Source organism: Capricornis sumatraensis, chromosome X, assembly GCF_032405125.1.
Source record: "Capricornis sumatraensis isolate serow.1 chromosome X, serow.2, whole genome shotgun sequence".
NCBI classification, from domain to species: Eukaryota; Metazoa; Chordata; class Mammalia; order Artiodactyla; family Bovidae; genus Capricornis; species Capricornis sumatraensis.
The window spans coordinates 140,867,025-140,889,967 of NC_091092.1; positions in this window are offsets into that span (position 1 = coordinate 140,867,025).

Genomic DNA, 22,943 nt, shown 5'->3' on the forward strand with positions numbered 1-22,943 from the left:
AAGGGTCTTTCACAACCTTGCTGCAACTCAAGAAGTTCACCGCCATACCCGTCTCCACTCGAGAGGAAGCACGATGGTCCCGCCCACATCCAGAGGAGTCCCGTTAACCCCTCGTAGCTCGAGATGAGGGATCCTTTCCTTGCTTTCAACGGGAAAGAATTCCCGGCTTTAAAGACGCATTACAAGAGGAGGCACTCTCAACAGGAAAGGCGAGAGGAACTCCATGGTCGTACCACCATGCCAAGAGTCCCCCAGATGTCTCAGTCCATTCCAGAGGAACCTCTTTGCCCTGCACTGGCTTATCTTTCACGCCGAGGATCGACTCACACCACGGTGGCACGTGGGACAGCACTGTGGGAAAACCTCGATGGAAAGCCTCGAGGGAAAACCACAGATCCTTTGAACCCCGCGACGGGAAGCGTAACATTGCTGCTACAGCCTGGAAGGAAAGCGCACGTGTATGCCCCCACTCGAGACGAGGCCTGACTCCCCTGGGGAGACTCCAGAAGTACCCAAAGATCCATGTCAGCCCCTGAGAGGAATCCTCGGTTCCGGCCCTGACTCCACACAAGGCTTTTGGCCACGGTATCGACGGCAGAGGAATCCCGAGAGGGCCCCTAGCAACTCGCATGGGGACTGGCCTTTCCTGAGGCCACCAGGGCGGGTCCCTGAGGTCCCCGTCATAACTCGAGAACACTTGCCGCAACTTGAGAATATCCAGGAAGTTCTCCCTTCCAGGCGAGATTAGGCCTATTTCTGATGAGGCACCTGGAGACTAATGACACCTAACCTCTGGAACTTCGAAAGGGTATTTCACACCCTTACGGCAACTCAAGAAGTTCACCGCCATACCCGTCTCCACTCGAGAGGAAGCACGATGGTCCCGCCCACATCCAGAGGAGCCCCGTTTCCGACTCGGAGCTCGAGATGAGGGATCCTTTCCCTGCTTTCAACGGGATAGAATTCCCGGCATTCCCGTCGCATCTCAAGAGGAGGCACTCTCAACAGGAAAGGCGAGAGGAACTCCATGGTCGTACCACCATGCCAAGAGTCCCCCAGATGTCTCAGTCCATTCCAGAGGAACCTCTTTGCCCTGCACTGGCTCATCTTTCACGCCGAGGATCGACTCACACCACGGTGGCACGTGGGACAGCCCTGTGGGAAAGCCTCGAGGGAAAGCCTCGAGGGAAAACCACAGATCCTTTGATCCACGCGACGGGAAGTGTGACATTGCTGCTACAGCCTGGAAGGAAAGCGCACGTGCATGCCCCCACTCGAGACGAGGCCTGACTCCCCTGGGGAGACTCCAGAAGTACCCAAAGATCCATGTCAGCCCCTGAGAGGAATCCTCGGTTCCGGCCCTGACACCACACAAGGATTTTGGCCCCGGTATCGACGGGAGAGGAATCCCGAGAGGCCCCCTAGCAACTCGCATGGGGACTGGCCTTTCCTGAGGCCACCAGGGCAGGTCCCTGAGGTCCCCGTCGTAACTCGAGAACACCTGCCACAACTCGAGAATATCCAGGAAGTTCTCCCTTCCAGGTGAGATGAGGCCTATTTCCGATGAAGCGCCTGGAGACTAATGACACCTAACCTCTGGAACTGCGAAAGGGTTTTTCACACCCTTGCTGCAACTCAAGAAGTTCACCGCCATACCCGTCTCCACTCGAGAGGAAGCACGATGGTCCCGCCCACATCCAGAGGAGCCCCGTTTCCCCCTCGTAGCTCGAGATGAGGGATCCTTTCCCTGCTTTCAACGGGAAAGAATTCCCGGCGTTCCCGTGGCATCTCAAGAGGAGGCACTCTCAACAGGAAAGGGGAGAGGAACTCCATGGTCGTACCACCATGCCAAGAGTCCCCCAGATGTCTCAGTGCATTCCAGAGGAACCTCTTTGCCCTGCACTGGCTCATCTTTCACACCGAGGATCGACTCACACCACGGTGGCACGTGGGACAGCCCTGTGGGAAAGCCTCGAGGGAAAACCACAGATCCTTTGATCCACGCGACGGGAAGCGTGACATTGCTGCTACAGCCTGGAAGGAAAGCGCACGTGCATGTCCCCACTCGAGACGAGCCCTGACTCCCCTGGGGAGACTCCAGAAGTACCCAAAGATCCATGTCAGCCCCTGAGAGGAATCCTCGGTTCCGGCCCTGACTCCACACAAGGTTCTTGGCCCCGGTATCGACGGGAGAGGAATCCCGAGAGGCCCCCTAGCAACTCGCATGGGGACTGGCCTCTCCTGAGGCCACCAGGGCGGGTCCCTGAGGTCCCCGTCATAACTCGAGAACACCTGCCGCAACTCGAGAAAATCCAGGAAGTTCTCCCTTCCAGGCGAGATGAGGCCTTTTTCCGATGAGGCGTCTGGACACTAATGACACCTAACCTCTGGAACTTCGAAAGAGTCTTTCACACCCTTGCTGCAACTCAAGAAGATCACCGCCATACCCGTCTCCACTCGAGAGGAAGCACGATGTTCACGCCCACATGCAGAGGAGCCCCGTTTCCCCCTCGTAGCTCGAGATGAGGGATCCTTTCCCTGCTTTCAACGTGAACGAATTCCCGGCGTTCCTGTCGCATCTCAAGACGAGGCACCCTCAACATGAAAGTCGAGAGGAACTCCATGGTCGTACCACCATTCCAAGAGTCCCCCAGATGTCTCAGTCCATTCCAGAGGAACCTCTTTGCCCTGCACTGGCTCATCTTTCACGCCGAGGATCGACTCACACCACGGTGGCACGTGGGACAGCCCTGTGCGAAAGCCTCGAGGGAAAGCCTCGAGGGAAAACCACAGATCCTTTGATCCACGCGACGGGAAGCGTGACATTGCTGCTACAGCCTGGAAGGAAAGCGCACGTGCATGCCCCCACTCGAGACGACCCCTGACTCCACTGCGGAGACTCCAGAAGTACCCAAAGTTCCATGTCAGCCCCTGAGAGGAATCCTCGGTTCCGGCCCTGACTCCACACAAGGTTTTTGGCCCCAGTATCGACGGGAGAGGAATCCCGAGAGGCCCCCTAGCAACTCGCATGGGGACTGGCCTTTCCTGAGGCCACCAGGGCGGGTCCCTGAGGTCCCCGTCGTAACTCGAGAACACCTGCCGCAACTCCAGAATAACCAGGAAGTTCTACCTTCCAGGCGAGATGAGGCCTATTTCCGATGAGGCGTCTGGACACTAATGACACCTAACCTCTGGAACTTCGAAAGGGTCTTTCACACCCTTGCTGCAACTCAAAAAGTTCAACGCCATACCCGTCTCCATTCGAGAGGAAGCACGATGGTCCCGCCCACATGCAGAGGAGCCCCGTTTCCCCCTCGTAGCTCGAGATGAGGTATCCTTTCCCTTCTTTCAACGTGAACGAATTCCCGGCGTTCCCGTCGTTTCTCAAGAGGAGGCACCCTCAACAGGAATGGCGAGAGGAACTCCATGGTCGTACCACCATTCCAAGAGTCCCCCAGATGTTTCAGTCCATTCCAGAGGAACCTCTTTGCCCTGCACTGGCACATCTTTCACGCCGAGGATCGACTCACACCACGGTGGCACGTGGGACAGCCCGGTGGGAAAGCCTAGAGGGAAAGCCTCGAGGGAAAACCCCAGATCCTTTGATCCACGCGACTGGAAGTGTGACATTGCTGCTACAGCCTGGAAGGAAAGCGCACGTGCATGCCCCCACTCGAGACAAGGCCTTACTGCCCTGGGGAGACACCAGAAGTACCCAAAGATCCATGTCAGCCTCTGAGAGGAATCCTCGGTTCCGGCCCTGACTCCACACAAGGTTCTTGGCCCCGGTATCGACGGGAGAGGAATCCCGAGAGGCCCCCTAGCAACTCGCATGGGGACTGGCCTCTCCTGAGGCCACCAGGGCGGGTCCCTGAGGTCGCCGTCATAACTCGAGAACACCTGCCGCAACTCGAGAAAATCCAGGAAGTTCTCCCTTCCAGGCGAGATGAGGCCTATTTCCGATGAGGCGTCTGGAGACTAATGACACCTAACCTCTGGAACTTCGAAAGGGACTTTCTCACCCTTGCTGCAACTCAAGAAGTTCACCGCCATACCCGTCTCCACTCGAGAGGAAGCACGATGGTCCCGCCCACATGCAGAGGAGCCCCGTTTCCCCCTCGTAGCTCGAGATAAGGGATCCTTTCCCTTCTTTCAACGGGAAAGAATTCCCGGCGTTCCCGTCGCATCTCAAGGGGAGGCACTCTCAACAGGAAAGGTGAGAAGAACTCCTTGGTCGTACCACCATTCCAAGAGTCCCCCAGATGTCTCAGTCCATTCCAGAGGAACCTCTTTGCCCTGCACTGGCTCATCTTTCACGCCGAGGATCGACTCACACCACGGTGGCACGTGGGACAGCCCTGTGGGAAAGCCTCGAGGGAAAACCACAGATCCTTTGATCCACGCGACGGGAAGCGTGACATTGCTGCTACAGCCTGGAAGGAAAGCGCACGTGCATGCCCCCACTCGAGACGAGGCCTGACTGCCCTGGGGAGACTCCAGAAGTACCCAAAGATCCATGTCAGCCCCTGAGAGGAATCCTCGGTTCCGGCCCTGACTCCAGACAAGGTTTTTGGCCCCAGTATCGACGGGAGAGGAATCCCGAGAGGCCCCCTAGCAACTCGCATGGGGACTGGCCTTTCCTGAGGCCACCAGGGCGGGTCCCTGAGGTCCCCGTCGTAACTCGAGAAAACCTGCCGCAACTCGAGAAAATCCAGGAAGTTCTCCCTTCCAGGCGAGATGAGGCCTTTTTCCGATGAGGCGTCTGGACACTAATGACACCTAACCTCTGGAACTTCGAAAGAGTCTTTCACACCCTTGCTGCAACTCAAGAAGATCACCGCCATACCCGTCTCCACTCGAGAGGAAGCACGATGTTCACGCCCACATGCAGAGGAGCCCCGTTTCCCCCTCGTAGCTCGAGATGAGGGATCCTTTCCCTGCTTTCAACGTGAACGAATTCCCGGCGTTCCTGTCGCATCTCAAGACGAGGCACCCTCAACATGAAAGTCGAGAGGAACTCCATGGTCGTACCACCATTCCAAGAGTCCCCCAGATGTCTCAGTCCATTCCAGAGGAACCTCTTTGCCCTGCACTGGCTCATCTTTCACGCCGAGGATCGACTCACACCACGGTGGCACGTGGGACAGCCCTGTGGGAAAGCCTCGAGGGAAAGCCTCGAGGGAATACCACAGATCCTTTGATCCACGCGACGGGAAGCGTGACATTGCTGCTACAGCCTGGAAGGAAAGCGCACGTGCAAGCCCCCACTCGAGACGACCCCTGACTCCCCTGCGGAGACTCCAGAAGTACCCAAAGTTCCATGTCAGCCCCTGAGAGGAATCCTCGGTTCCGGCCCTGACTCCACACAAGGTTTTTGGCCCCAGTATCGACTGGAGAGGAATCCCGAGAGGCCCCCTAGCAACTCGCATGGGGACTGGCCTTTCCTGAGGCCACCAGGGCGGGTCCATGAGGTCCCCGTCGTAACTCGAGAACACCTGCCGCAACTCCAGAATAACCAGGAAGTTCTACTTTCCAGGCGAGATGAGGCCTATTTCCGATGAGGCGTCTGGACACTAATGACACCTAACCTCTGGAACTTCGAAAGGGTCTTTCACACCCTTGCTGCAACTCAAGAAGTTCAACGCCATACCCGTCTCCACTCGAGAGGAAGCACGATGGTCCCGCCCACATGCAGAGGAGCGCCGTTTCCCCCTCGTAGCTCGAGATGAGGGATCCTTTCCCTGCTTTCAACGGGAAAGAATTCCCGGCGTTCAAGTCGCATTACAAGAGGAGGCACTCTCAACAGGAAAGGCGAGAGGAACTCCATGGTCGTACCACCATTCCAAGAGTCCCCCAGATGTCTCAGTACATTCCAGAGGAACCTCTTTGCCCTGCACTGGCTCATCTTTCACGCCGAGGATCGACTCACACCACGGTGGCACGTGGGACAGCCCTGTGGGAAAGCCTCGAGGGAAAACCACAGATCCTTTGATCCACGCGACGGGAAGCGTGACATTGCTGCTACAGCCTGGAAGGAAAGCGCACGTGCATGCCCCCACTCGAGACGAGGCCTGACTGCCCTGGGGAGACTCCAGAAGTACCCAAAGATCCATGTCACCCCTGAGAGGAATCCTCGGTTCCGGCCCTGACTCCAGACAAGGTTTTTGGCCCCAGTATCGACGGGAGAGGAATCCCGAGAGGCCCCCTAGCAACTCGCTTGGGGACTGGCCTTTCCTGAGGCCACCAGGGCGGGTCCCTGAGGTCCCCATCGTAACTCGAGAACACCTGCCGCAACTCGAGAAAATCCAGGAAGTTCTCCCTTCCAGGCGAGATGAGGCCTATTTCCGATGAGGCGTCTGGACACTAATGACACCTAACCTCTGGAAATTCGAAAGGGTCTTTCACACCCTTGCTGCAACTCAAGAAGTTCACCGCCATACCCGTCTCCACTCGAGAGGAAGCACGATGGTCCCGCCCACATCCAGAGGAGTTCCGTTTCCCCCTCGTAGCTCGAGATGAGGGATCCTTTCCCTGCTTTCAACGGGAAAGAATTCCCGGCGTTTAAGTCGCATCTCAAGAGGAGGCACTCTCAGCTGGAAAGGCGAGAGGAACTCCATGGTCGTACCACCATTCCAAGAGTCCCCCAGATGTCTCAGTCCATTCCAGAGGAACCTCTTTGCCCTGCACTGGCTCATCTTTCACGCCGAGGATCGACTCACACCACGGTGGCATGTGGGACAGCCCTGTGGGAAAGCCTCGATGGAAAGCCTCGAGGGAAAACCACAGATCCTTTGATCCCCACGACGGGAAGCGTGACATTGCTGCTACAGCCTGGAAGGAAAGCGCACGTGCATGCCCCCACTCGAGACGAGGCCTGACTCCCCTTTGGAGACTCCAGAAGTACCCAAAGATCCATGTCAGCCCCTGAGAGGAATCCTCGGTTCCGGCCCTGACTCCACACAAGGTTTTTGGCCCCGGTATCGACGAGAGAGGAATCCCGAGAGGGCCCCTAGCAACTCGCATGGGGACTGGCCTTTCCTGAGGCCACCAGGGCGGGACCCTGAGGTCCCCGTCGTAACTCGAGAACACCTGCCGCAACTCGAGAAAATCCAGGAAGTTCTCCCTTCCAGGCGAGATGAGGCCTTTTTCCGATGAGGCGTCTGGACACTAATGACACCTAACCTCTGGAACTTCGAAAGAGTCTTTCACACCCTTGCTGCAACTCAAGAAGATCACCGCCATACCCGTCTCCACTCGAGAGGAAGCACGATGGTCACGCCCACATGCAGAGGAGCCCCGTTTCCCCCTCGTAGCTCGAGATGAGGGATCCTTTCCCTGCTTTCAACGGGAAAGATTTCCCGGCGTTCCTGTCGCATCTCAACAGGAGGCACCCTCAACAGGAAAGTCGAGAGGAACTCCATGGTCGTACCACAATTCCAAGAGTCCCCCAGATGTCTCAGTCCATTCCAGAGGAACCTCTTTTCCCTGCACTGGCTCATCTTTCACGCCGAGGATCGACTCACACCACGGTGGCACGTGGGACAGCCCTGTGGGAAAGCCTCGAGGGAAAGCCTGGAGGGAAAACCACAGATCCTTTGATCCACGCGACGGGAAGCGTGACATTGCTGCTACAGCCTTAAAGGAAAGCGCACGTGCATGCCCCCACTCGAGACGAGGCCTGACTGCCCTGGGGAGACTCCAGAAGTACCCAAAGATCCATGTCAGCCCCTGAGAGGAATCCTCGCTTCCGGCCCTGACTCCACACAAGGTTTTTGGCCCCGGTATCGAGGGGAGTGGAATCCCGAGAGGGCCCTTAGCAACTCGCATGGGAACTGGGCTTTCCTGAGGCCACCAGGGCGGGTCCCTGATGTCCCCATCGTAACTCGAGAACACCTGCCGCAACTCGAGTAAATCCAGGAAGTTCTCCTTTCCAGGCGAGATGAGGCCTATTTCCGATGAGGCCTCTGGACACTAATGACACCTAAACTCTGGAACTTCGAAAGGGTCTTTCACAACCTTGCTGCAACTCAAGAAGTTCACCGCCATACCCGTCTCCACTCGAGAGGAAGCACGATGGTCCCGCCCACATCCAGAGGAGTCCCGTTAACCCCTCGTAGCTCGAGATGAGGGATCCTTTCCTTGCTTTCAACCGGAAAGAATTCCCGGCTGTAAAGACGCATTACAAGAGGAGGCACTCTCAACAGGAAAGGCGAGAGGAACTCCATGGTCGTACCACCATGCCAAGAGTCCCCCAGATGTCTCAGTCCATTCCAGAGGAACCTCTTTGCCCTGCACTGGCTTATCTTTCACGCCGAGGATCGACTCACACCACGGTGGCACGTGGGACAGCACTGTGGGAAAACCTCGATGGAAAGCCTCGAGGGAAAACCACAGATCCTTTGAACCCCGCGACGGGAAGCGTAACATTGCTGCTACAGCCTGGAAGGAAAGCGCACGTGTATGCCCCCACTCGAGACGAGGCCTGACTCCCCTGGGGAGACTCCAGAAGTACCCAAAGATCCATGTCAGCCCCTGAGAGGAATCCTCGGTTCCGGCCCTGACTCCACACAAGGCTTTTGGCCACGGTATCGACGGCAGAGGAATCCCGAGAGGGCCCCTAGCAACTCGCATGGGGACTGGCCTTTCCTGAGGCCACCAGGGCGGGTCCCTGAGGTCCCCGTCGTAACTCGAGAACACTTGCCGCAACTTGAGAATATCCAGGAAGTTCTCCCTTCCAGGCGAGATTAGGCCTATTTCTGATGAGGCACCTGGAGACTAATGACACCTAACCTCTGGAACTTCGAAAGGGTATTTCACACCCTTACGGCAACTCAAGAAGTTCACCGCCATACCCGTCTCCACTCGAGAGGAAGCACGATGGTCCCGCCCACATCCAGAGGAGCCCCGTTTCCGACTCGGAGCTCGAGATGAGGGATCCTTTCCCTGCTTTCAACGGGATAGAATTCCCGGCATTCCCGTCGCATCTCAAGAGGAGGCACTCTCAACAGGAAAGGCGAGAGGAACTCCATGGTCGTACCACCATGCCAAGAGTCCCCCAGATGCCTCAGTCCATTCCAGAGGAACCTCTTTGCCCTGCACTGGCTCATCTTTCACGCCGAGGATCGACTCACACCACGGTGGCACGTGGGACAGCCCTGTGGGAAAGCCTCGAGGGAAAGCCTCGAGGGAAAACCACAGATCCTTTGATCCACGCGACGGGAAGCGTGACATTGCTGCTAGAGCCTGGAAGGAAAGCGCACGTGCATGCCCCCACTCGAGACGAGGCCTGACTCCCCTGGGGAGACTCCAGAAGTACCCAAAGATCCATGTCAGCCCCTGAGAGGAATCCTCGGTTCCGGCCCTGACACCACACAAGGATTTTGGCCCCGGTATCGACGGGAGAGGAATCCCGAGAGGCCCCCTAGCAACTCGCATGGGGACTGGCCTTTCCTGAGGCCACCAGGGCAGGTCCCTGAGGTCCCCGTCGTAACTCGAGAACACCTGCCACAACTCGAGAATATCCAGGAAGTTCTCCCTTCCAGGTGAGATGAGGCCTATTTCCGATGAAGCGCCTGGAGACTAATGACACCTAACCTCTGGAACTGCGAAAGGGTTTTTCACACCCTTGCTGCAACTCAAGAAGTTCACCGCCATACCCGTCTCCACTCGAGAGGAAGCACGATGGTCCCGCCCACATCCAGAGGAGCCCCGTTTCCCCCTCGTAGCTCGAGATGAGGGATCCTTTCCCTGCTTTCAACGGGAAAGAATTCCCGGCGTTCCCGTGGCATCTCAAGAGGAGGCACTCTCAACAGGAAAGGGGAGAGGAACTCCATGGTCGTACCACCATGCCAAGAGTCCCCCAGATGTCTCAGTGCATTCCAGAGGAACCTCTTTGCCCTGCACTGGCTCATCTTTCACACCGAGGATCGACTCACACCACGGTGGCACGTGGGACAGCCCTGTGGGAAAGCCTCGAGGGAAAGCCTCGAGGGAAAACCACAGATCCTTTGATCCACGCGACGGGAAGCGTGACATTGCTGCTACAGCCTGGAAGGAAAGCGCACTTTCATGCCCCCACACGAGACGAGGCCTGACTCCCCTTGGGAGACTCCAGAAGTACCCGAAGATCCATGTCCTCCCCTGAGAGGAATCCTCGGATCCGGCCCTGACTCCACACAAGGTTTTTGGCCCCGGTATCGACGGGAGAGGAATCCCGAGAGGCTCCCTAGCAACTCGCATGGGGACTGGCCTTTCCTGAGGCCACCAGGGCGGGTCCCTGAGGTCCCCGTCGTAACTCGAGAACACCTGCCGCAACTCGAGAAAATCCAGGAAGTTCTCCCTTTCAGGCGAGATGAGGCCTATTTCTGATGAGGCGTCTGGAGACTAATGACACCTAACCTCTGGAACCTCGAAAGGGTCTTTCACACCCTTGCTGCAACTCAAGAAGTTCACCGCCATACCCGTCTCCACTCGAGAGGAAGCACGATGGTCCCGCCCATATCCAGAGAAGACCTGTTTCCCCCTCGTAGCTCGAGATGAGGGATCCTTTCCCTGCTTTCAACGGGATAGAATTCCCGGCGTTCCCGTCGCATCTCAAGAGGAGGCACTCTCAACAGGAAAGGCGAGAGGAACTCCATGGTCGTACCACCATTCCAAGAGTCCCCCAGATGTCTCAGTCCATTCCAGAGGAACCTCTTTGCCCTGCACTGGCTTATCTTTCACGCCGAGGATCGACTCACACCACGGTGGCACGTGGGACAGCCCTGTGGGAAAGCCTCGATGGAAAGCCTCGAGGGAAAACCACAGATCCTTTGATCCAGGCGACGGGAAGCGTGACATTGCTGCTACAGCCTGGAAGGAAAGCGCACGTGCATGCCCCCAATCGAGACGAGGCCTGACTCCCCTGGGGAGACTCCAGAAGTACCCAAAGATCCATGTCAGCCCCTGAGAGGAATCCTCGGTTCCGGCCCTGACTCCACACAAGGTTTTTGGCCCCGGTATCGACGAGAGAGGAATCCCGAGAGGACCCCTAGCAACCCGCATTGGGACTGGCCTTTCCTGAGGCCACCAAGGCGGGTCCCTGAGGTCCCCGTCGTAACTCGAGAACACCTGCCGCAACTCGAGTAAATCCAGGAAGTTCTCCCTTCCAGGCGAGATGAGGCCTATTTCCGATGAGGCGTCTGGAGACTAATGACACCTAACCTCTGGAACTTCGAAAGGGTCTTTCACACCCTTGCTGCAACTCAAGAAGTTCACCGCCATACCCGTCTCCACTCGAGAGGAAGCACGATGGTCCTGCCCACATCCAGAAGAGCCCCGTTTCCCCCTCGTAGCTCGAGATGAGGGATCCTTTCCCTGCTTTCAACGGGAAAGAATTCCCGGCGTTCCCGTCGCATCTCAAGAGGAGGCACTCTCAACAGGAAAGGCGAGAGGAACTCCATGGTCGTACCACCATGCCAAGAGTCCCCCAGATGTCTCAGTCCATTCCAGAGGAACCTCTTTGCCCTGCACTGGATCATCTTTCACGCCGAGGATCGACTCACACCACGGTGGCACGTGGGACAGCCCTGTGGGAAAGCCTCGAGGGAAAGCCTCGAGGGAAAGCCTCGAGGGAAAATCACAGATCCTTTGATCCACGCGACGGGATGCGTGACATTGCTGCTACAGCCTGGAAGGAAAACGCATGTGCATGCCCCCACTCGAGACGAGGCCTGACTCCCCTGGGGAGACTCCAGAAGTACCCAAAGATCCATGTCAGCCCCTGAGAGGAATCCTCGGTTCCGGCCCTGACTCCACACAAGGTTTTTGGCCCCGGTATCGACGGGAGAGGAATCCCGAGAGGCCCCCTAGCAACTCGCATGGGGACTGGCCTCTCCTGAAGCCACCAGGGCGGGTCCCTGAGGTCCCCGTCGTAACTCGAGAACACCTGCCGCAACTCGAGAAAATCCAGGAAGTTCTCCCTTCCAGGCGAGATGAGGCCTATTTCCGATGAGCCGTCTGGAGACTAGTGACACCTAACCTCTGGAACTTCGAAAGGGTCTTTCACACCCTTGCTGCAACTCAAGAAATTTTCCGCCATACCCGTCTCCACTCGAGAGGAAGCACGATGGTCCCGCCCACATCCAGAGGGGCCCCGTTTCCCCCTCGTAGCTCGAGATGTGGGATCCTTTCCCTGCTTTTACGGGAAAGAATTCCCGGCGTTCCCGTCGCATCTCAAGAGGAGGAACTCTCAACAGGAAAGGCGAGAGGAACTCCATGGTCGTACCACCATGCCAAGAGTCCCCCAGATGTCTCAGTGCATTCCAGAGGAACCTCTTTGCCCTGCACTGGCTCATCTTTCACACCGAGCATCGACTCACACCACGGTGGCACGTGGGACAGCCCTGTGGGAAAGCCTCGAGGGAAAGCCTCGAGGGAAAACCACAGATCCTTTGATCCATGCGACGGAAAGCGTGACATTGCTGCTACAGCCTGGAAGGAAAGCGAACGTGCATGCCCCCACTCGAGACGAGGCCTGACTCCCCTGGGGAGACTCCAGCAGTACCCAAAGATCCATGTCAGCCCCTGAGAGGAATCCTCGGTTCCGGCCCTGACTCCACACAAGGTTTTTGGCCCCGGTATCGACGGTAGAGGAATCCCGAGAGGCCCCCTAGCAACTCGCATGGGGACTGACCTTTCCTGAGGCCACCAGGGCGGGTCCCTGAGGTCCCCGTCGTAACTCGAGTACACCTGCAGCAACTCGAGAAAATCCAGGAAGTTCTCCCTTCCAGGCGAGATGAGGCCTATTTCCGATGAGGCATCTGGAGACTAGTGACACCTAAGCTCTGGAACTTCGAAAGGGTCTTTCACACCCTTGCTGCAACTCAAGAAGTTCACCGCCATACCCGTCTCCACTCGAGAGGAAGCACGATGGTCCCGCCCACATCCAGAGGAGCCCCGTTTCCCCCTCGGAGCTCGAGATGAGGGATCCTTTCCCTGCTTTCAACGGGAAAGAATTCCCGGCGTTCCCGTCGCATCTCAAGAGGAGGCACTCTCAACAGGAAAGGCGAGAGGAACTCCATGGTGGTACCACCATGCCAAGAGTCCCCCAGATGTCTCAGTCCATTCCAGAGCAACCTCTTTGCCCTGCACTGGCTCATCTTTCACGCCGAGGATCGACTCACACCACGGTTGCACGTGGGACAGCCCTGTGGGAAAGCCTCGAGGGAAAGCCTCGAGGGAAAGCCTCGAGGGAAAACCACAGATCCTTTGATCCACGCGACGGGAAGCGTGACATTGCTGCTACAGCCTGGAAGGAAAACGCACGTGCATGCCCCCACTCGAGACGAGGCCTGACTCCCCTGGGGAGACTCCAGAAGTACCCAAAGATCCATGTCAGCCCCTGCGAGGAATCCTCGGTTCCGGCCCTGACTCCACACAAGGTTTTTGGCCCCGGTATCGACGGGAGAGGAATCCCGAGAGGCCCCCTAGCAACTCGCATGGGGACTGGCCTCTCCTGAGGCCACCAGGGCGGGTCCCTGAGGTCCCCGTCGTAACTCGAGAACACCTGCCGCAACTCGAGAAAATCCAGGAAGTTCTCCCTTCCAGGCGAGATGAGGCCTATTTCCGATGAGGCGTCTGGAGACTAATGACACCTAACCTCTGGAACTTCGACAGGGTCTTTCACACCCTTGCTGCAACTCAAGAAGTTCACCGCCATACCCGTCTCCACTCGAGAGGAAGCACGATGGTCCCGCCCACATCCAGAGGAGCCCCGTTTCCCCCTCGTAGCTCGAGATGAGGGATCCTTTCCCTGCTTTCAACGGGAAAGAATTCCCGGAGTTCCCGTCGCATCTCAATAGGAGGCACTCTCAACAGGAAAAACGAGAGGAATTCCATGGTCGTACCACCATTCCAAGAGTCCCCCAGATGTCTCAGTCCATTCCAGAGGAACCTCTTTGCCCTGCACTGGCTCATCTTTCACGCCAAGGATCGACTCACACCACGGTGGCACGTGGGACAGCCCTGTGGGAAAGCCTCGAGGGAAAGCCTCGAGGGAAAATCACAGATCCTTTGATCCACGCGACGGGAAGCGTGACATTGCTGCTACAGCCTGGAAGGAAAGCGCACGTGCATGCCCCCACTCGAGACGAGGCCTGACTCCCCTGGGGAGACTCCAGAAGTACCCAAAGATCCATGTCAGGACCTGAGAGGAATCCTCGGTTCCGGCCCTGACTCCACACAAGGTTTTTGGCCCCGGTATCGACGGGAGAGGAATCCCGAGAGGCCCCCTAGCAACTCGCATGGGGACTGGCCTATCCTGAGGCCACCAGGGCGGGTCCCTGAGGTCCCCGTCGTAACTCGAGAACACCTGCCACATCTCGAGAAAATCCAGGAAGTTCTCCCTTCCAGGCGAGATGAGGCCTATTTCCGATGAGGCGTCTGGAGACTAATGACACGTAACCTCTGGAACTTCGAAAGGGTCTTTCACACCCTTGCTGCAACTCAAGAAGTTCACCGCCATACCCGTCTCCACTCGAGAGGAAGCACGATGGTCCCGCCCACATCCAGAGGAGCCCCGTTTACCCCTCGTAGCTCGAGATGAGGGATCCTTTCCCTGCTTTCAACGGGAAAGAATTCCCGGCGTTCCCGTCGCATCTCAAGAGGAGGCACTCTCAACAGGAAAGGCGAGAGGAACTCCATGGTCGTACCACCATGGCAAGAGTCCCCCAGATGTCTCAGTGAATTCCAGATGAACCTCTTTGCCCTGCACTGGCTCATCTTTCACGCCGAGGATCGACTCACACCACGGTGGCACGTGGGACAGCCCTGTGGGAAAGCCTCGAGGGAAAGCCTCGAGGGAAAACCACAGATCCTTTGATCCAGGCGACGGGAAGCGTGACATTGATGCTACAGCCTGGAAGGAAAGCGCACTTTCATGCCCCCACGCGAGACGAGGCCTGACTCCCCTGCGGAGACTCCAGAAGTACCCGAAGATCCATGTCAGCCCCTGAGAGGAATCCTCGGATCCGCCCCTGACTCCACACAAGGTTTTTGGCCCCGGTATCGACGGGAGAGGAATCCCGAGAGGCCCCCTAGCAACTCGCATGGGGACTGGCCTCTCCTGAGGCCACCAGGGCGGGTCCCTGAGGTCCCCGTCGTAACTCGCGAACACCTGCCGCAACTCGAGAATATCCAGGAAGTTCTCCCTTCCAGGCGAGATGAGGCCTATTTCCGATGAGGCGTCTGGAGACTAATGACACCTAACCTCTGGAACTTCGAAAGGGTCTTTCACACCCTTGCTGCAACTCAAGAAGTTCACCGCCATACCCGTCTCCACTCGAGAGGAAGCACTATGGTCCCGCCCACATCCAGAGGAGCCCTGTTTCCCCCTCGTAGCTCGAGATGAGGGATTCTTTCCCTGCTTTCAACGAGAAAGAATTCCCGGCGTTCCCGTCGCATCTCAAGGGGAGGCACTCTCAACAGGAAAGGCGAGAGTTACTCCATGGTCGTACCACCATTCCTAGAGTCCCCCGGATGTCTCAGTCCATTCCAGAGGAACCTCTTTGCCCTGCACTGGCTCATCTTTCACGCCGAGGATCGACTCACACCACGGTGGCACGAGGGACAGCCCTGTGGGAAAGCCTCGAGGGAAAACCACATATCCTTTGATCCACGCGACGGGAAGCGTGACATTGCTGCTACAGCCTGGAAGGAAAGCGCACGTGCATGCCCCCACTCGAGACTAGGCCTGACTCCCCTGGGGAGATTCCAGAAGTACCCAAAGATCCATGTGAGCCCCTGAGAGGAATCCTCGGTTCCGGCCCTGACTCCACACAAGATTTTTGGCCCCGGTATCGACGGGAGAGGAATCCCGAGAGGCCCCCTAGCAACTCGCATGCGGACTACCTCTCCTGAGGCCACCAGGACGGGTCCCTGAGGTCCCCGTCGTAACACGAGAACACCTGCTGCAACTCGAGAAAATCCAGGAAGTTCTCCCTTCCAGGCGAGATGAGACCTATTTCCGATGAGGCGTCTGGAGACTAGTGACACCTAACCTCTGGAACTTCGAAAGGGTCTTTCACACCCGTGCTGCAACTCAAGAAGTTCACCGCCATACCCGTCTCCACTCGAGAGGAAGCACGATGATCCCGCCCACATCCAAAGGGGCCCCGTTTCCCCCTCGTAGCTCGAGATGAGGGATCCTTTCCCTGCTTTCAACGGGAAAGAATTCCCGGCGTTCCCGTCGCATCTCAAGAGGAGGCACTCTCAACAGGAAAGGCGAGAGGAACTCCATGGTCGTATCACCATGCCAAGAGTCCCCCAGATGTCTCAGTGCATTCCAGAGGAACCTCTTTGCCCTGCACTGGCCCATCTTTCACACCGAGGATCGACTCACACCACGGTGGCACGTGGGACAGCCCTGTGGGAAAGCTTCGAGGGAAAGCCTCGAGGGAAAACCACAGATCCTTTGATCCACGCGACGGGAAGCGTGACATTGCTGCTACAGCCTGGAAGAAAAACGCATGTGCATGCCCCCACTCGAGACGAGGCCTGACTCCCCTGGGGGGACTCCAGCAGTACCCAAAGATCCATGTCAGCCCCTGAGAGGAATCCTCGGTTCCGGCCCTGACACCACACAAGGCTTTTGGCCCCGGTATCGACGGGAGAGGAATCCCGAGAGGCCCCCTAGCAACTCGCATGGGGACTGGCCTCTCCTGAGGCCACCAGGGCGGGTCCCTGAGGTCCCCGTCGTACCTCGAGAACACAAGCCGCAACTCGAGAAAATCCAGGAAGTTCTCCCTTCCAGGCGAGATGAGGCCTATTTCCGATGAGGCTTCCGGAGACTAATGACACCAAAACTCTGGAACTTCGAAAGGGTCTTTCACACCCTTGCTGCAACTCAAGAAGTTCACCGCCATACCCGTCTCCACTCGAGAGGAAGCACGATGGTCCCGCCCACATCCAGAGGAGCCCCGTTTCCCCCTCGTAGCTCGAGATGAGGGATCCTTTCCCTGCTTTCAACGGGAAAGAATTCCCGGCGTTCCCGTCGCATCTCAAGAGGAGGCACTCTCAACAGGAAAGGCGAGAGGAACTCCATGGTCGTACCACCATTCCAAGAGTCCCCCAGATGTCTCAGTCCATTCCAGAGGAACCTCTTTGCCCTGCACTGGCTCATCTTTCACGCCGAGGATCGACTCACACCACGGTGGCACGTGGGACAGCCCTGTGGGAAAGCCTCGAGGGAAAGCCTCGAGGGAAAACCACAGATCCTTTGATCCACCCGACGGGAAGCGTGACATTGCTGCTACAGCCTGGAAGGAAAGCGCACGTGCATGCCCCCACTCGAGACGAGGCCTGACTCCCCTGGGGAGACTCCAGAAGTACCCAAAGATCCATGTCAGCCCCTGAGAGGAATCCTCGTTTCCGGCCCTGACTCCACACAAGTTTTTCGGCCCCGGTATCGACGGGAGAGGAATCCCGAGAGGCCCCCTAGCAACTCGCATGGGGACTGGCCTCTCCTGAGGCCACCAGGGCGGGTCCCTGAGGTCCCCGTCGTAACTCGAGAACACCTGCCGCAACTCGAGAAAATCCAGAAAGTTCTCCCTTCCAGGCGAGATGAGGCCTATTTCCGATGAGGCTTCCGGAGACTAGTGACACCTAACCTCTGGAACTTCGACAGGGTCTTTCACACCCTTGCTGCAACTCAAGAAATTCTCCGCCATACCCGTCTCCACTCGAGAGGAAGCACGATGGTCCCGCCCACATCCAGAGGGGCCCCGTTTCCCCCTCGTAGCTCGAGATGAGGGATCCTTTCCCTGCTTTCAACGGGAAAGAATTCCCTGCGTTCCCGACGCATCTCAAGAGGAGGCACTCTCACCAGGAAAGGCGAGAGGAACTCCATGGTCGTACCACCATACCAAGAGTCCCCCAGATGTCTCAGTGCATTCCAGAGGAACCTCTTTGCCCTGCACTGGCTCATCTTTCACACCTAGGATCGACTCACACCACGGTGGCACGTGGCACAGCCCTGTGGGAAAGCCTCGAGGGAAAGCCTCGAGGGAAAACCACAGATCCTTTGATCCACGCGACGGGAAGCGTGACATTGCTGCTACAGCCTGGAAGGAAAACGCATGTGCATGCCCCCACTCGAGACGAGGCCTGACTCCCCTGCGGAGACTCCAGAAGTACCCAAAGATCCATGTCAGCCCCTGAGAGGAATCCTCGGTTCCGGCCCTGACTCCACACAAGGTTTTTGGCCCCGGTATCGACGGGAGAGGAATCCCGAGAGGACCCTAGCAACTCGCATGGGGACTGGCCTCTCCTGAGGCCACCAGGGCGGGTCCCTGAGGTCCCCGTCGTAACTCGAGAACACCTGCCGCAACTCGAGAAAATCCAGGAAGTTCTCCCTTCCAGGCGAGATGAGGCCTATTTCCGATGAGGCGTCTGGAGACTAATGACACCTAACCTCTGGAACTTCGAAAGGGTCTTTCACACCCTTGCTGCAACTCAAGAAGTTCACCGCCATACCCGTCTCCACTCGAGAGGTAGCACGATGGTCCCGCCCACATCCAGAGGAGCCCCGTTTACCCCTCGTAGCTCGAGATGAGGGATCCTTTCCCTGCTTTCAACGGGAAAGAATTCCCGGCGTTCCCGTCGCATCTCAAGAGGAGGCACTCTCAACAGGAAAGGCGAGAGGAACTCCATGGTCGTACCACCATGGCAAGAGTCCCCCAGATGTCTCAGTGAATTCCAGATGAACCTCTTTGCCCTGCACTGGCTCATCTTTCACGCCGAGGATCGACTCACACCACGGTGGCACGTGGGACAGCCCTGTGGGAAAGCCTCGAGGGAAAGCCTCGAGGGAAAACCACAGATCCTTTGATCCAGGCGACGGGAAGCGTGACATTGATGCTACAGCCTGGAAGGAAAGCGCACTTTCATGGCCCCACGCGAGACGAGGCCTGACTCCCCTGCGGAGACTCCAGAAGTACCCGAAGATCCATGTCAGCCCCTGAGAGGAATCCTCGGATCCGCCCCTGACTCCACACAAGGTTTTTGGCCCCGGTATCGACGGGAGAGGAATCCCGAGAGGCCCCCTAGCAACTCGCATGGGGACTGGCCTCTCCTGAGGCCACCAGGGCGGGTCCCTGAGGTCCCCGTCGTAACTCGCGAACACCTGCCGCAACTCGAGAATATCCAGGAAGTTCTCCCTTCCAGGCGAGATGAGGCCTATTTCCGATGAGGCGTCTGGAGACTAATGACACCTAACCTCTGGAACTTCGAAAGGGTCTTTCACACCCTTGCTGCAACTCAAGAAGTTTACCGCCATACCCGTCTCCACTCGAGAGGAAGCACTATGGTCCCGCCCACATCCAGAGGAGCCGTGTTTCCCCCTCGTAGCTCGAGATGAGGGATTCTTTCCCTGCTTTCAACGAGAAAGAATTCCCGGCGTTCCCGTCGCATCTCAAGGGGAGGCACTCTCAACAGGAAAGGCGAGAGTTACTCCATGGTCGTACCACCATTCCTAGAGTCCCCCGGATGTCTCAGTCCATTCCAGAGGAACCTCTTTGCCCTGCACTGGCTCATCTTTCACGCCGAGGATCGACTCACACCACGGTGGCACGAGGGACAGCCCTGTGGGAAAGCCTCGAGGGAAAACCACATATCCTTTGATCCACGCGACGGGAAGCGTGACATTGCTGCTACAGCCTGGAAGGAAAGCGCACGTGCATGCCCCCACTCGAGACTAGGCCTGACTCCCCTGGGGAGATTCCAGAAGTACCCAAAGATCCATGTGAGCCCCTGAGAGGAATCCTCGGTTCCGGCCCTGACTCCACACAAGATTTTTGGCCCCGGTATCGACGGGAGAGGAATCCCGAGAGGCCCCCTAGCAACTCGCATGCGGACTACCTCTCCTGAGGCCACCAGGACGGGTCCCTGAGGTCCCCGTCGTAACACGAGAACACCTGCTGCAACTCGAGAAAATCCAGGAAGTTCTCCCTTCCAGGCGAGATGAGACCTATTTCCGATGAGGCGTCTGGAGACTAGTGACACCTAACCTCTGGAACTTCGAAAGGGTCTTTCACACCCGTGCTGCAACTCAAGAAGTTCACCGCCATACCCGTCTCCACTCGAGAGGAAGCACGATGATCCCGCCCACATCCAAAGGGGCCCCGTTTCCCCCTCGTAGCTCGAGATGAGGGATCCTTTCCCTGCTTTCAACGGGAAAGAATTCCCGGCGTTCCCGTCGCATCTCAAGAGGAGGCACTCTCAACAGGAAAGGCGAGAGGAACTCCATGGTCGTATCACCATGCCAAGAGTCCCCCAGATGTCTCAGTGCATTCCAGAGGAACCTCTTTGCCCTGCACTGGCCCATCTTTCACACCGAGGATCGACTCACACCACGGTGGCACGTGGGACAGCCCTGTGGGAAAGCTTCGAGGGAAAGCCTCGAGGGAAAACCACAGATCCTTTGATCCACGCGACGGGAAGCGTGACATTGCTGCTACAGCCTGGAAGGAAAACGCATGTGCATGCCCCCACTCGAGACGAGGCCTGACTCCCCTGGGGGGACTCCAGCAGTACCCAAAGATCCATGTCAGCCCCTGAGAGGAATCCTCGGTTCCGGCCCTGACACCACACAAGGCTTTTGGCCCCGGTATCGACGGGAGAGGAATCCCGAGAGGCCCCCTAGCAACTCGCATGGGGACTGGCCTCTCCTGAGGCCACCAGGGCGGGTCCCTGAGGTCCCCGTCGTACCTCGAGAACACCAGCCGCAACTCGAGAAAATCCAGGAAGTTCTCCCTTCCAGGCGAGATGAGGCCTATTTCCGATGAGGCTTCCGGAGACTAATGACACCAAAACTCTGGAACTTCGAAAGGGTCTTTCACACCCTTGCTGCAACTCAAGAAGTTCACCGCCATACCCGTCTCCACTCGAGAGGAAGCACGATGGTCCCGCCCACATCCAGAGGAGCCCCGTTTCCCCCTCGTAGCTCGAGATGAGGGATCCTTTCCCTGCTTTCAACGGGAAAGAATTCCCGGCGTTCCCGTCGCATCTCAAGAGGAGGCACTCTCAACAGGAAAGGCGAGAGGAACTCCATGGTCGTACCACCATTCCAAGAGTCCCCCAGATGTCTCAGTCCATTCCAGAGGAACCTCTTTGCCCTGCACTGGCTCATCTTTCACGCCGAGGATCGACTCACACCACGGTGGCACGTGGGACAGCCCTGTGGGAAAGCCTCGAGGGAAAGCCTCGAGGGAAAACCACAGATCCTTTGATGCACCCGACGGGAAGCGTGACATTGCTGCTACAGCCTGGAAGGAAAGCGCACGTGCATGCCCCCACTCGAGACGAGGCCTGACTCCCCTGGGGAGACTCCAGAAGTACCCAAAGATCCATGTCAGCCCCTGAGAGGAATCCTCGTTTCCGGCCCTGACTCCACACAAGTTTTTCGGCCCCGGTATCGACGGGAGAGGAATCCCGAGAGGCCCCCTAGCAACTCGCATGGGGACTGGCCTCTCCTGAGGCCACCAGGGCGGGTCCCTGAGGTCCCCGTCGTAACTCGAGAACACCTGCCGCAACTCGAGAAAATCCAGAAAGTTCTCCCTTCCAGGCGAGATGAGGCCTATTTCCGATGAGGCTTCCGGAGACTAGTGACACCTAACCTCTGGAACTTCGAAAGGGTCTTTCACACCCTTGCTGCAACTCAAGAAATTCTCCGCCATACCCGTCTCCACTCGAGAGGAAGCACGATGGTCCCGCCCACATCCAGAGGGGCCCCGTTTCCCCCTCGTAGCTCGAGATGAGGGATCCTTTCCCTGCTTTCAACGGGAAAGAATTCCCTGCGTTCCCGACGCATCTCAAGAGGAGGCACTCTCACCAGGAAAGGCGAGAGGAACTCCATGGTCGTACCACCATACCAAGAGTCCCCCAGATGTCTCAGTGCATTCCAGAGGAACCTCTTTGCCCTGCACTGGCTCATCTTTCACACCTAGGATCGACTCACACCACGGTGGCACGTGGCACAGCCCTGTGGGAAAGCCTCGAGGGAAAGCCTCGAGGGAAAACCACAGATCCTTTGATCCACGCGACGGGAAGCGTGACATTGCTGCTACAGCCTGGAAGGAAAACGCATGTGCATGCCCCCACTCGAGACGAGGCCTGACTCCCCTGCGGAGACTCCAGAAGTACCCAAAGATCCATGTCAGCCCCTGAGAGGAATCCTCGGTTCCGGCCCTGACTCCACACAAGGTTTTTGGCCCCGGTATCGACGGGAGAGGAATCCCGAGAGGCCCCCTAGCAACTCGCATGGGGACTGGCCTCTCCTGAGGCCACCAGGGCGGGTCCCTGAGGTCCCCGTCGTAACTCGAGAACACCTGCCGCAACTCGAGAAAATCCAGGAAGTTCTCCCTTCCAGGCGAGATGAGGCCTATTTCCGATGAGGCGTCTGGAGACTAATGACACCTAACCTCTGGAACTTCGAAAGGGTCTTTCACACCCTTGCTGCAACTCAAGAAGTTCACCGCCATACCCGTCTCCACTCGAGAGGTAGCACGATGGTCCCGCCCACATCCAGAGGAGCCCAGTTTCCCCCTCGTAGCTCGAGATGAGGGATCCTTTCCCTGCTTTCAACGGGAAAGAATTCCCGGCGTTCCCGTCGCATCTCAAGAGGAGGCACTCTCAACAGGAAAGGCGAGAGGAACTCCATGGTCGTACCACCATGCCAAGAGTCCCCCAGATGTCTCAGTCCATTCCAGAGGAACCTCTTTGCCTTGCACTGGCTCATCTTTCACGCCGAAGATCGATTCACACCACGGTGGCACGTGGGACAGCCCTGTGGGAAAGCCTCGAGGGAAAGCCTCGAGGGAAAACCACAGATCCTTTGATCCACGCGACGGGAAGCGTGACATTGCTGCTACAGCCTGGAAGGAAAGCGCACGTGCGTGGCCCCACTCGAG